General features: G+C 39.6%; 2 long non-coding RNA genes across 2 annotated transcripts; one reads left to right on the top strand and one right to left on the bottom strand.

The window, feature by feature from the left end:
• Positions 1-125: 125 nt before the first annotated feature.
• LOC106965185 (uncharacterized) lies at positions 126-9,015 on the bottom strand. The gene is made up of 3 exons (XR_001428572.1): positions 8,902-9,015; positions 8,587-8,679; positions 126-281 (listed from the first exon to the last, which is right to left on the bottom strand). It is a non-coding gene; the product is annotated as an uncharacterized LOC106965185 (long non-coding RNA).
• On the top strand, positions 8,562-11,072 carry LOC106965186 (uncharacterized). The gene is made up of 2 exons (XR_001428573.1): positions 8,562-8,645; positions 10,568-11,072. It is a non-coding gene; the product is annotated as an uncharacterized LOC106965186 (long non-coding RNA).
• Positions 11,073-13,978: the final 2,906 nt, after the last annotated feature.

The raw sequence follows: 13,978 nt of genomic DNA, 5'->3' as shown, positions 1-13,978 counted from the left end.
TGGCCACAAGAGGGCAGCAGATCCCCACTTGCTGCTGTAGATTCCTCCATCACTAAACACAGCTGCAGTTTATAGCTTTTAATCCTGATGTTTGCTCTCGGCATTCTCCATCCATTGAATTAATGTGAAGTTTTAAGCAAACACGTGTTCAGTTTATTTGATGTCAGCGTCAACACGGCATGCTGTTGTCACTGCATGCCGCTCCTTAGTAGTTCCTTAAAAGTACAGCGCAGCTCACAACGGCCTGTGTTTACACTTGGAGCTGGTTCGTCGCTCTACGCCTGTGAGGAAAAAAAAAATCTGAGACCACAAACTATAACACTCATTTGTAACGGTCTTCTTTAAACCTCCGAGTTGTTAATATTTACATTCTTGTTTCTCTGTTTAGAAATGTTATCTGAACTAGGTCTGCGTCAAAAAAAAAAAAAAGTCACTTTATGTAAATGGCGTGAAAAATGCCACGCGGTTATCTTGTCCAATCATTCAGCACAAATGGGGTTTGAAGTGCCAAATTAAGCTTTGTGGAATCGAAATTGTGAAAGCCTGAGAATTCTTTGTTTTTGCGAAGTAAACAAAAAGGTTAGCATGTGAAAATAAAAATAAAAAACTTCCACAAAGCTCCTTAGCTAGCTGACTTTAATGTGTGAATCTGAATGACAAGTATCATGGCAACCCAAATGTCATCTGTTTCTGTTTTTTTAGGTCGTAAGCAGGATGAGGCAGAAGTTAAAGCTGATCTAAAAACAAGTTTCACATCTCTTTTAAAGCGCCACATTTTGGTGATTTGTCAAAATGAAACCATGATAAATCGTTTTAAAGTTTTCCCACATATAACTTTACAATGGGTTTGTAAAATACAGCTAAAATGCAAAACAAAATGTAAAAACATGAGAAAAGCTACAGTAATCTCTGGTTCAGATTTAAATCAATCAACTTTATTTACACCACTATTTGGCGAACTTTGTTTATAGATTCTCCTTATAGTTTCCATTTATATATGTTATTTATATATATATATATATATTTATATATATATATATATATATATATATATATATATATATATATATATATATATATATATATATTATTTTGTAGAGCAAAGAATCCAAATGTTTTGCTTGTGTGAAAGTATCAGTGATAGAGCATGTGTCAAACTCAAGGTCCGGGGGCCAAATCCGGCCCACCGTAGCTTTTCATGTGGTCCTCTACACTCCAGACTCCAGCTCCCCAGTTTTTCACAAATCCATGATAGCTGAAATTCATGCAAACTCAAGAGAGCGCCGTATTTTTCCATGCTAATGCATAATTGTGAATTTATTGCATATTTTCCACAAAAGTGATCAAAAACGTTGGGTTTAAGTAACTCTCACCTGTAGATAAAAGTATATATGACACTGCTGCTTCAGCCTTCATGATGTCAAGTTGCAGTACGTCATCAATATGAAGAAGAGCAAAAAGTCACATGTAACGCCATACATAAATGCAACGATTGCAAAATTCCTTGAAAATGCATGTAAAATAGCCACACAAAATTTGTGACTTTGATATATCATCACAAAAACAACTGCAAAATCCCAGAAGGATTGATCAAGACGAAAATGTGTTCAATATCATTTAATTTTAAGAAGTACAGCTGTACTTAATAGCTGTTTAAAAGGTTTTATCAATACGTTCAGGCACAACCGGCTCTTGAGTACATGTTTGGTCTTGATGTGACCCAAAATGAAAATGAGTTTGACGCATTGGTTAGTTAAATGCAGTGACAAAATGGAGACCGTGTTGAATAAATGGAGAAAATACGGGACAACGGAGACTCTACAAAACTGAATATTTCTCCAGAACTACCAAAAAGATCTGCACACATCCACCGTAGACAGAGGTGTGCACAGTTAAACACTAGGTGGTGCTACAGCAAAAAAAAAAAGTGCCCTTCTGAAATTTATTTATTTATTTATTTATTTATTTTCTAACACTACAGTGTGTGGCTTGGGGTTGCTTGTGCCTTTTTTATTTATACTTGAGCGCCTCCTCCCCAAAGACATGTTTGTGCACGCAGATATGCCACAAGTCAACTATCTTTTATTGATTTGTTTTGTTCAGAGATTTTTCTTCTGCTTATTTCCAGAAGTTGGGGCATTGGTTTGTTTTATTCGTTCCAGGGTTTCACCTTTTATTGATCACGTTGTCTGACTGACACGGTTTTGTGGCTTTTGTATGCAGCTGACGAAAAGCAGCTCCTCATTACGGAATCTGTTGTTTTTATTTCCGCCTCCCTCGGTGTTACATAATGATGCCGTTTGAGATGTAAAAGAGGGACAGAAATCAAAGTGATCTGATGAGCATGTGTTTTGTGTTTCCCCGGTGGGCCGCCTGCCACGGGGGATGGAAATCCGTCTTCTCTGCCAAAATTACAATAAATTAATACCATTTTAATTTTATATCTGGCTTTACAAAGCATTCACTATTTTTTTTTTCTTCCACTTCACTTTGACTCGTTTGTGCTTCTGCCAAAATTCTGCTTCTTATAACCAAGGATTATTATGCTACATTTATTTTAAAATCCTCCAAAAACTAAGACTTGTCTGCAAACCAGATGGCTTTTATCACTTGGATATTGATCCTCAATATTAGGCACTTTGGGATAGTTGTCTGTTTTTGTTTTTTAAATAAAGCAACACATTTCCCTGCTGTCCAATTAGTTTTCCTTAAAATATGCAGAAGCTTTTGTCGGTCTGAGAGCGCCTGTGTTTGCACGGCTTAATTGCAGCATTTAAGAGCAGAAAGGTGGAGAGGCACTGACTGTGAGAGAAAAGAATTAAAACAATAATATATTCAAATGTCTATTAACTGGAAATTCAGTTGTAAAGAGGAGTCAGAGTATAGATATATGGAGAATTTAATCAAGAAGAGGATTATGATTATTTTTCATCGATTTTCAGAGTGCACAAAAAATGGAAGAAACAAACTGAAAGGAGAAATAAACCAATTAATCATGTGACAAACTAAAACGAGTAAAATCAACCAACCACCCAATTAAAAAATAATAAACCAACCAACTAACCAAACAGCCAGATAATCAGTGACTATCCATTCAGGCGCCAACAAACCAACCAAACATTTAGCAAGTCATTCAACCAACCAGTCACTCCATTTTTTATTCAGCCTGCCAATCATCCAACAAAACATCCAGTTAGCCCGTTAGCAAACTGGGAGCTAGTCAACCAACCAGAAGGTCAACCAACAGACAGGTTTGTTTGTTGGCCATTATTTCACCCATTTGTCAAGCATTTTTGGATGTAATGATCCATCCATCCATTTTCTAACACCCTTGTCCCTTAGTAAGATCTGGAGGGTTGCTGGTGCCTTTCGCCAGCTAGATATTTCAGGCAAAAGGCAGGGTACACACTGGACAGGTCGCCAGTCCATCACAAAGACAAACAGCCATGCACACACCTTAGCATAATTTAGAGACTGTCATAACCTGACAGTCATGATTTTGGACCGGAGAACATGCAAACGCGGTACAGAAAGACCCCAGGCTGGGAATCGAACCCGGGACCTTCTTGCTGCAAGGCAACAATGCTAACCAACTGCGCAGCCCGGATGTAATGAACTACTGTATATATTTTTCTACAGCAGTCGATCTAAAAGTGTCTACCAGAGCTGCTGGACCTGTTAACCCAGACAAGTTGGCGACACAGGGGCTCCGGCATCTGCTGGGCTCTTTTAAGCAACACAGTGGAAACTAGAAATTCAGTCTATGAGCCGTCATATTAGAAAATTGTCCATAAAGATTTAGAGTTAGACTGTGTTTTTAATTCTTCTTGCAAGGAGTGGTTCTCTCTCTTTATTCTTTATTTTAACCTAGATGTTTAGTGGACCCTTTAAGAGTTAACACTCCTATCTTTGTTGGCCCAAAGATGTCTTGTTTAATCAATGCACAACTACAGACCGTGTTTATACTTTTTCACTCTCTTCTTCTTTTTCCATGCATCCACTCCCATCTTCCCCTGCAGCTCAGTCATCCAGTGATAACATATTTTTTTTCCCTTCTCTTTCTGAGAGTTTTCAACCTGACAAATGAGGAGAGAGACGAGAACTGTTTCTTTTCAAAGTCCAGTCGGCACTTTGTGTGGACTCTGTTGCCCTGCTGCTGTGAGGGGATTTGCGTTTATCTTTATGCATATTAAGCAAAGGCAGAAAAAGATTATCTAATGTAGGGCAGCGTCACACCTTCAGTTCAATCCGGTGTCATTTCAGAACAGATACGCCGTGTTTAATCATTGAGACATATTATACCAGATTACTGTGGTATAAAACCATTTCATCAGTCGCAGTTAGTACGCTTAAACTATTGAACCCTGCGCTTGGCTTTTCTTTTGGTGAGATCATCCGTATTTGTTGGTTGTGGGGATGTTACTGTGTGTTCACGGCATGCAAATGTAAACTGTTTAGGTGTGCACGGCTTCGAAGAGACGATTTTATTTGCATAACCGTAAGAGACTGTGGCCGTGGCCTCAAACTGGCAGTAAAACCTGGCAAAACAGGAACGTCGAATCCGAGAAGAGCTTCGCTGAAAACACCTTTGCTGAGTGATGTTTAGATTTGCAAAGTCCGGTTGGCTTTTCCTGAACTGACGATGATCTCACCAACCAGCTGAGGCTGAGGAAAGTGAATTCACTGTTGTGTCTGGGTAACAAGATCGAAGCGAAGTAACCCTGAAAAGAAAGGTGCATTGTGGGACATAAAGGTTGGAGAATACTCTGGTCAACTCTGGCGTTCAATGATATTTAGTCGGTACTGACGAACCCTTAAGTTGGGCAAGAATATAACTCTTACACTCTGATACAAGGCAAAATGGATCTAAGCTTTCATGTTATTCACCAATTTTAATTTGATCGTGCAACGTTGTTGCTGAAATCTAAAGTCATCAATTGTCCAATGCTGGTGAGCATCCGTTGTCCGTTTTCCGTTGGTGTCGTCTTCTGCTGCTGCAGCCCGTCTGCTTCAAGGTCCGATTGAGTTTTTCAATCAGTCAAAGAGACTGATCCACATTCCTTGGTTGTAGTGACTGATTCCTTCAGTTGCTACTCCCTTTCTACCTTTTTCAGACACTTCTCTGTCAGCATAAGGTTCAGGTTTGGTTGAGTCCCAAAGGGGAAATTAATGTTACAGCAAGTAAGGAAAGAAAGGAAGGAAGGAAGAAAGGGAGAAAGAAAGAAAGGAAGAAAGAAGAAAGAAAGGAAAAGATGACATAAAGACTAAGAAACATACAATCGAAGTTCTAAAATTGAGGGATGACACAAATTTCAGTCCATACAAGATAGGGAGAGGACCAGCATTGTATCATCATCATCAACCGACAGTTCCTACGAACATCAGTACCATATGTGGAATAAATAAATGTAGAAATGAGCCAATCAATCCCATCGACGTGATGCAACTCGTCCTGTCCTCCATTAAAATGAGAAATCACTGTAGCCTCAAATTTTTACACAGAAAAGCTGAGCCAGAGGCCAGAAACAAGAACTCTGCTTGTAAAGGATGAGAGCTGTCAGCAAGAAGGACTCCAGTTTTTCCCGTTGATCTATCTATTGAACAACCGTGTGCAACTCCCAGAATATCATCACTGGTAACAATAGTTGCTCATGCTGCGCAACGTTTCAGCATTTCCAGAAAATTCGTGGCAGCTTTTCTTACCTGACGATTGAATTGTGTAAAGTCTTACATCAGAGGTGTGGAACAGCGATGCTCGTTCGCCAAAGGCAGAGAAACAGAGATCTGAAAGCCTGTCGGCTACGCCTTCGTGTGGGTCTCCTCTGCTTTTCAAACACAGTCGATTACGTTAAACATCCAAATCCTACTGACAGCTGGAGAGTTCACGTTGTCAGAAGAGATGGAAGTACAGATGTGGTGATAATCGTGCGCTGGCTCTGCACAGCGGAGGAATCCATTACCAAGCAGAAACTATGTCTGGAATTCTGTCCGACTTTGGATCATCGCACGTTCTCCAAAAGTGAAGAACTCCGGGTTCAAGTTGAAGTTTTAACCTTTGACCTGGTTCAACAGCTGCTGCTTAAACCTGCCAGGACTCAGCATGTTTGTGTGTGTGTGTGTGTGTGTGTGTGTGTGTGTGTGTGTGTGTGTGTGTGTGTGTGTGTGTATTTGTCAAACACAAGAGTCCTTTTTAAGCCTGACTGTGTCTCATTTGTTGTCTATAAATCATTTTTCAACATCTTTATCTCGCCTTTCCCCTAATTTAGATTTCTTTTTACCAACCCTATTGGGAATACTTTGTGATATTTTACAAATTATTTTACTTTCTGCCAAACTTTGACTGTTTTAGAGCAAACAGCATTGCATTTCACCAGTTCATGTTTTATATTTATTGATAGATTGTTTTTTTTAGGTTAAATATGGACAATCTGTTTCCCTTTGACATTTTTTTGTTCTATTGACTCCTATTGAAGATCACATTTCTAGTACTTGAATATTGCAGTTTAAATAAAATTGCATTTTTAAAACACTATAGTTCTGAAATAATTCTCCAAAAACAACATTGTTGTTTTTCTATGCTGAAGATATTTTCAAGTCCTGTAAATACAAGCTCTATCTGGGCAAATGGATAGAAAAACATGTACACTTTTGACATTTTTTAAACAGTTTTGCTAAAAAAATTAAAATAAAAATCAGAATAAAAATAAGAATCAATGCTGCTGCCTGTTTTTGAGGAAATGACAGGCGAAATATTTTAGATTTTAAACAATCTAGAGAGAGACTTTCACAGTCAAATAATCAGTAGGGTTTGTTGCGACACTAACAGAGTCCCTCCCAGCACGGAGCCAGTGAGCGTACGGTTCCACCCTGAGAAGTTAAAAAAGTTGCTCTGATCTCACTGTTGGAATTTCAGAGCTGATTCTACTCCTGTTGAAGTTGGTCGACACTATAAAATAAAATAAAAAATCATAGCAACAGTTGTTAAAACACTTGAACTCTATAAGATGAACGGCGTGTAATGGGAGTAAAATGAACTCTGAAGTTCCAGCAGTGATGTCAGTGCAACATTTACACTTTACAAGATGAGGTCATGCGTCGAATCGCTCCGTGTAAAAACCGACACTTACAGTCCGACTCTGTTTAGTTTGAAGACTTTTTCCACATACGCTGACATGTAGAGATGTCAGCGTAGGGACAAAATATGTTATATCCATGTCTTATCAGTTTATTACATTAAGCATATTCAGTTTATACACAAAGAGAAAACCAAAAGATGCAGTATTTTGTAAGACAAGTTGTATTTACAGAAGCACTTTTAATCATTTCTTTAAACCTGAAAGTAATGGTAAAGAAATGTTTTTTTTAATTTTTCTTTTATTTGCCATAAGCAGAGCATAAAATGAAATGAATTTGGAATAAAGCTGATATTTACATTCTGTCTCTTCTTGTCAGAACGGATGCAGACAGCATGCATCACATTCCAGGTGGCAGACGTTAAACACGGACCGACTTACAGCCTCATCTGGCCTCCAACAGCAACAGGACAGCAGCGAGCGGCTACTTCCTGGTTGATTTGCATAACTGGACATGAAACGCCAGATCTGACCTCTGATCCTGATTGGCTCCTTCGTGTCTAGACCTCATTCTGTCATGTGACGTCTGGGCTAGAAGCTGTGATTAATGACACTCAGGGAGAATAACTGCACTCCAGTGTTGCAACGTTTGAATCAACACGTTAACGGAAAACTGGCCGATAAGGTTTGGTGTGTGTGTATCTGTGATGTACAGCCTGTTGAGAAACACGGTTTATTTTATTTTTTCTTGTATGCCTGATAGCTGTTTATAGCAAATGTTTATACTTGCAATAAATTCTGCTAATGCAAAGCGTTTCATCCCTAAAGACTAAACAAATGTGAAAACGAGTTAGGTCAGTCGATATCAATCAGAAGCCACTCTTCAGATACGCTTAGGCAACATAATGAAAAGACCAGAAACAGTTTGAGAGAAAGCCAGATGAATCAGAGCGCTGTGCTTCATTTGTGCTCTGAAGTTGGAATTTCCCAGTTCCGGGTCACACAAATCACCTGAATGCAGCATCCAGCTCCACCTCTGCACTGACGTCAGAAATCTCACTTTTCCATCACTGATCTCGAAAACCAATATGGATGCCATGTGTGTGTGAGGAGTAAGGAGTTGCTTTAATAAACGGTAAAATTTGCACAACAGTTAATTTATGTATCCTGAAATGAATTACAGGCATATTGTGTAACCTCTGCATGTAGGGGTTGCATGCATTAAAGCCAATGAATTATCATGTTGTAGCGTAAGTAATGTACCCTGCTGCTAGTAAACATGAAAAACCTAACATGAGCCAAGCGTTGGTAAATTTCCTTTCCCATGACCTCCAAAGGACTGTAAAATTTGGTTTAGTTAAAAACCACAAAGCATTTCACAGTTTCTCTAGTCTATAAGGGCACAACAAAAACCCATGTTTAAAATAGTTTGGAAATAAACAATCTGGGTGTTCCTCCCAAAAACATCGCTATGTGTTGGTAACATCAGGCTGCTGTGGAGAATTACTGCTACCTGTTGCATAACTGTGCTGTCCAGGAACCTGACGGAGGAAAACGCAGAGCGGTGCAGGGGTCAGTAGAAAACTCCACGCTGTAAATTCTGCTCCTGCAAATATGTCATTAAACATTAAATTATCTTTTGCAATCAACCAAAAAACACAAAAACAAGGAGTTTAAAGACGTTTAGCTTTAAGATGTGTCACCATTTATGCGACCAAAGATATAATCAGTAGCTGCATTTCCATGAACTACAGAAATGCGCAACGTGAAATTACGAAAATAAATGCGCTTAATAGAAACATATCAATTAAAAAAAAAAAAAACTCACTATTTTTGCTGAAATGTTTTGGCACTAAGTTGAAGTGTTTTTTTCGGGGAGGGAGGGGGGGTATGGAAACAGATGTATTTTGCCGAACTGCAACGGAAGCATTCTTTTCAGCGTCACACGAGTCACGTGATCATCCTCCGGATGTTATTACTTGCGTAAACCACGAAGAAGAAGAGAACAGGAAGTAGACTTCTTTGTGGTTTGTAGCTTGTTTTTGTATTTTTCGGAGAATGTGCAGCTGGAGCGGCCGTTCACAGAAAGCTACGTGTAATTCAAAGTGTTTTGTAAAGTCTTCTGTAAAACCAGCGACAACAATTTCCCCAGACTGTCATCGGTAGCCGCTCCCAAGTATAAATGGCTTGTCACTCCAAACGTCTCCTCTGATTGGCTGATAGATAATGAGCTCTAGCACCGTGGCTGAATTATGAATTTAATCTCATACATCTCTGCAATGATTTTTGATGACTTATCGTGTGAACAAGCTTATTCACGTGTGATTTAAATTTTATTTCCTTTCTAATGAAAGCAACATAATCGCAAAATTGTGTTTTTTCAACAATGCACACAATTGCAATAGCAATGCAGCTTCACCGCTGTCAGTGAATGAGCGATCCACTCATTCACCAGTTTGCAGCCACTTAGTAAAGTCAGACAAAGGAATGCGACATTTAGTGAGAGGAGTTAACAAAATGTCGCCTGCGTCTCCGACGGCCTTTTCACCCTAGGGTCACGCTTAAAACCTCCTCCTGATCCACCGACGGTGGACGATGGAAGCCGAGCCGCAGTCGGCGTACTGGCTGATCCCAAAGCTCTTTAACGGGGTCGGGGTCAGGGCACCGCGCAAACCAGGCAAGTTCATCCACACCACGCCGAGTAAAACCCGCGTCTTTATTTACGAAGATAAGCGCGCTGATAATCTCAACTACACCCCAGCGAACACATTGGTGAGTGACAGCTGGTGACCCTTTGTGTAACCCTGACGACTGCCGGACCGGGTAGCACAGAAAGTGGGTCAGGACGGACAGATTACGCTCAATCAGAGATTGAGGCGTGCCTGGTCAGTGGCTTCCCCGTTCCTTCATTGCTCAACTCCAGATTTGAAGCAATGATATACGCTGACGCCAAAATCCTCTTAGAGCCACTTACAATGATGACATTAATCAGATTTGGTGGTATTTGTAAATCAAATCCTCAGAGGGATTTATGTAGCGAGGTAAACCAAAATTCTCCCACCCCCGTTTTTATTGTTGTAGCTTCAAAACATTTTGTCTGATAATATACGATTGGGATTATAGCCACTGCTGCAGGATAAAACCCTCAGAGACGCACAGTTCTGGACAGAGAGCTTGAAAAATAAGAATTTGGTGCAAAATTTATTGAGAATTTTCAATTGTATGCAGAGTTAAATGTATACGTGTACCACTTTTGTAGCTACCAGCATGACCCTATGGCTCATTTTGTTGGTATTTTGGCAACAAGTCAACTTCTAAACATAATCCACAGATTTTCAATAGATTGTTAAGGTTGGGTCTTTCCAAAAGCTTAATGCTAGCCTGGTTTAGCTATTCTAAAGTCAGCTTTCATGTGTATTTGGGATCATTATTCCAACAGTTTTGTTTGGTTTTATTCCAGCTTTCAATCATCTGACCCAAACTGTCACCCTCAGATCAGTGGAACAGGAACAACCCAAAACAAGTTTCGATGTCTAGTGTAAAATGAAATGAACATCAGCGTGGACACCAACCAAGAAAGACGTGCTTGGATGCAAAAATCAACTCCTCCTTTAAGCTCAACTGAAACGGTGCAGCTGCCCTCATCAACGAGCCTTTTGGAGAAAGTTGTGTGGTCAGACAAAAACAAAGATTGAACCTCTTGGTCAAAAAGATAAGTGTATTTATTGTACTTGGGGCTTTTAGTCATAAGATCCCCGTACTAACTGTTGAGCACGGTGGTGGTCACATCATGCTGATGTAAAAAGGAGAACTGCCTCAAAGTTCTTAGACTTCTCCTCAAAAACAGCAGCTAAACAGTCGAATCGTTGGTTTGTTAACAGGACCATCATCCTAAGATCAAAGCTATTTCTGGAGTGGATGGAGCAAGTTTATATTAAACTGCTAAAACAGTTAAATAGTCCCTTATGTGTTTTAATGAATAGAAATGGATTTCTGTCATATCTCATATTTTTTTCCCTTGTCACAAAGTCACAGATCCCAGATAAACTTTGCTCCTACCTCACAAAAATATTCATAGCCCTTGAACTTTTTCACACTTTTATGCATTAAAATCATAAAACTAAATCTGTCTTCCTGTGATGTCATATGACTGACCTACACAAATACATTTTCAAATTAATATGACACGTTACGGTTGTCAAAATGTGTCCAAGTAATAATCGGAAAAGAGCGGAGGGCATTTTTGTACTTACGCCCCCTAAATGTTGTACTAATTTATTTTTGTTTCCTGTTTAAACAACTCCTAACGGATACTGTCACAACTGCTTTGCAGACGCACTAACAAGACTTGGCAGCAAATCAAAACATTAAATGTGCCAGATTAATTCATTCAATAAAGTACAATGTTTTCTGACAGACCAAAAAAATGCAACTCAACATCAACAAACACTCCGGTAACATCCAGGAGAGTTCGGTAAGGCCCTCACATACAGAGAGTATGGGCAGCTCTAACTAGCAGAAAACCTCCATAAAGGGGTTAACGGTTGTGAAATAACCCCATGTGACCATGGGATGGTGTGAAAAATGTGTGGTGATGAAGATTTCAGCTGCACCTCATAAATACAGACGTTCCACTGGAAGGTCTTGCTTCACGTTCCAGGGACTCGCATGGACAGACGCACTCTTGTCCTGGGTGGTGGACGTAGTAGTCACTTGTTTGTCTTGCAAGTTAAAGGAAAAGTTTGTTCATGTGGCCAACAGATCATTGAATTGATTCATTTTAATGAATGTAAAACGTTAATATGTAAAGCTACATATTAAAATATCTCTCTTTTTCTCCCAATTATGCCGTTTATTCGTATCCCAAACACCCTTTCACCCTGCAGTGTTGACATCGTGTGTTCAATGGCTTAATTGTGGAAGCGTCTGGGATTGGCTGTTTGAATTTTTTACATTTTTATGTCACACTGAGCATGTAGCAACACAGTAAAAAAAACTTTTATTAGCATTCAGGACTTAAAAGGAAGAGAATTTGCTCAGTGAGAGGAAGCAACTACTGCTGGCGAGTAAGGATGTCAGAAAACCTGCAAGGAAGAACATCTTATTTCTTCAACGCACAAAGCAAATAAGCCACACTAAGTGTGACTCACTGAATGCGTCACTCATGAAAGGAGCAGAGTGGGAGTAGCAGGTGTTAAAGGGGAGGTCGCTGGGTTTGAAGCCTTGATGTTGGCTCAGTGACATCAGCGGTTTGTGATCCCTTCTCCCCGTATGTCACTTCCTCACCTCCTCGTGACATGCAGGTTGGAGGTTGTGCTGTTTTTCCAGTGCCATGCATTTGAAGAAAAATTCAGATGCTGCAGTGGAATAGATTTTACTTTAATGTTAATGAAACATCTACATTTTGAAAGGTGTATTGTGTAAAAAATTGATTTTTAGAGCTTCACACCATGTTAATGTTCTCTCATTAAAAACACACCAGGAGGGTTGCTTTGACTCTTTCATGCACGTTTGAGGAATCCTTTGATCTCTCATGGCAACCGTTCAGCTGTGTAAAACACCTGGTTGGGCTTAGCCCCGCCTTTGACAACAAAGCTCCTCCCCGGAGCTGCAGTTTCCCACTAAGCTCCTTCAAACTAGCAAACACCTGGTGGAACTGCGCATCTGCTGAGCTCATGATAGGTCTCAGTGAAATGCTTGTAAAAATGTTGCTAAAGGGTTAACGGAGGAATGTTGTGCTTAAGGAAGAGTGTCGGAAACAGCAGGAGCTTCAGAAACCCAGTAACAAGGCATAAAATTGCAAAGTCAAATTTAATTTAAGTCATTGGGTATGTATAGCAACTTTATAAAGTAACAGTTATTCGATTGTGCTACTAAATGGCACAATGTGCCTAGTAAGTACATAACGCTGGCTCTTTCAATGATTTAAAGGAACATTTTATGCTAAAGATGTAATCGCCCTCTTGAGTTAAAAAACATCTACAGCAGACAACGTTAAAACTACAAGCATGTCATGACCGTAAGGAGAAACATGTCACACCTGAGTGGAAAGCATTCTTGTTGCATCTCATCAGAGCCCTTTTTTGCTTTTCCAATCTCATATAATGTGTTTTTCCAAATATAAGCATCAACACATTAAAGTCTTCATACTGCTCGGCATATGAGAGCAGCACATTTCCAACGACAACAGTACTCAACAGTAAAAAAAAAAATAAAAAAAATATTCAAATGTGTCGCATGACCCTTTCGTGTACTTACAAAATAACAAATTCAAATGTCTTTGCTACAATGTGAACACCAAAGGAATACTATCACAGGGTTCCCCTGGTAGAAGAAAAGAGACCTTCAAAGAGCTCTTTATTTATTTCATGGGGCGCATGGATCAGAGGGCCGGCAGTGGCGGCGAAGAGGGAGATAAAAGTGAAGCGTAATCCTTTTCCTTTATGCCAGGAAAGGTCACATTCATGCCTTTCCGCCCACTTCCTCTACCTCATACATTTAGGAGAGGGGGGTCAGATGCACTCTCATGAAAATAATGAATTGATTTTCTATATGAATGTACTTAGCTGTATTTGTTCAGTTGCATAATGCTACCTCTAAGCCATCATGTAAACCGTAAGCTTTTGTGGCTGGATTACACATAAACTAAAAAGAAGAAGAAGAAGAAGAAGAAGAAGAAAAAGAAAAACAACAATACAGAACTGGGCAGCCACATACCCCATTGTGTACAGATAGAAAAAACACAGTGGCTCTCAGGAAAAGCTAATACAGCTACTCCAAAATAAACAGAGTTTTAATTGGGTCTTATGTAAATCTCCAAGGCACGGCCATGTACACACACAGACTTTATTCGTTGTCTAACAGGTATTGTCTCTGCGCCAGTTTTCCTTTGGTGGTCGCTGCCC

This window comes from Poecilia latipinna, unplaced genomic scaffold (assembly GCF_001443285.1).
Source record: "Poecilia latipinna isolate Pla-1442-1.1 unplaced genomic scaffold, P_latipinna-1.0 Scaffold1779, whole genome shotgun sequence".
NCBI classification, from domain to species: domain Eukaryota; kingdom Metazoa; phylum Chordata; class Actinopteri; order Cyprinodontiformes; family Poeciliidae; genus Poecilia; species Poecilia latipinna.
This window is presented reverse-complemented; position numbering and strand designations above follow the sequence as displayed.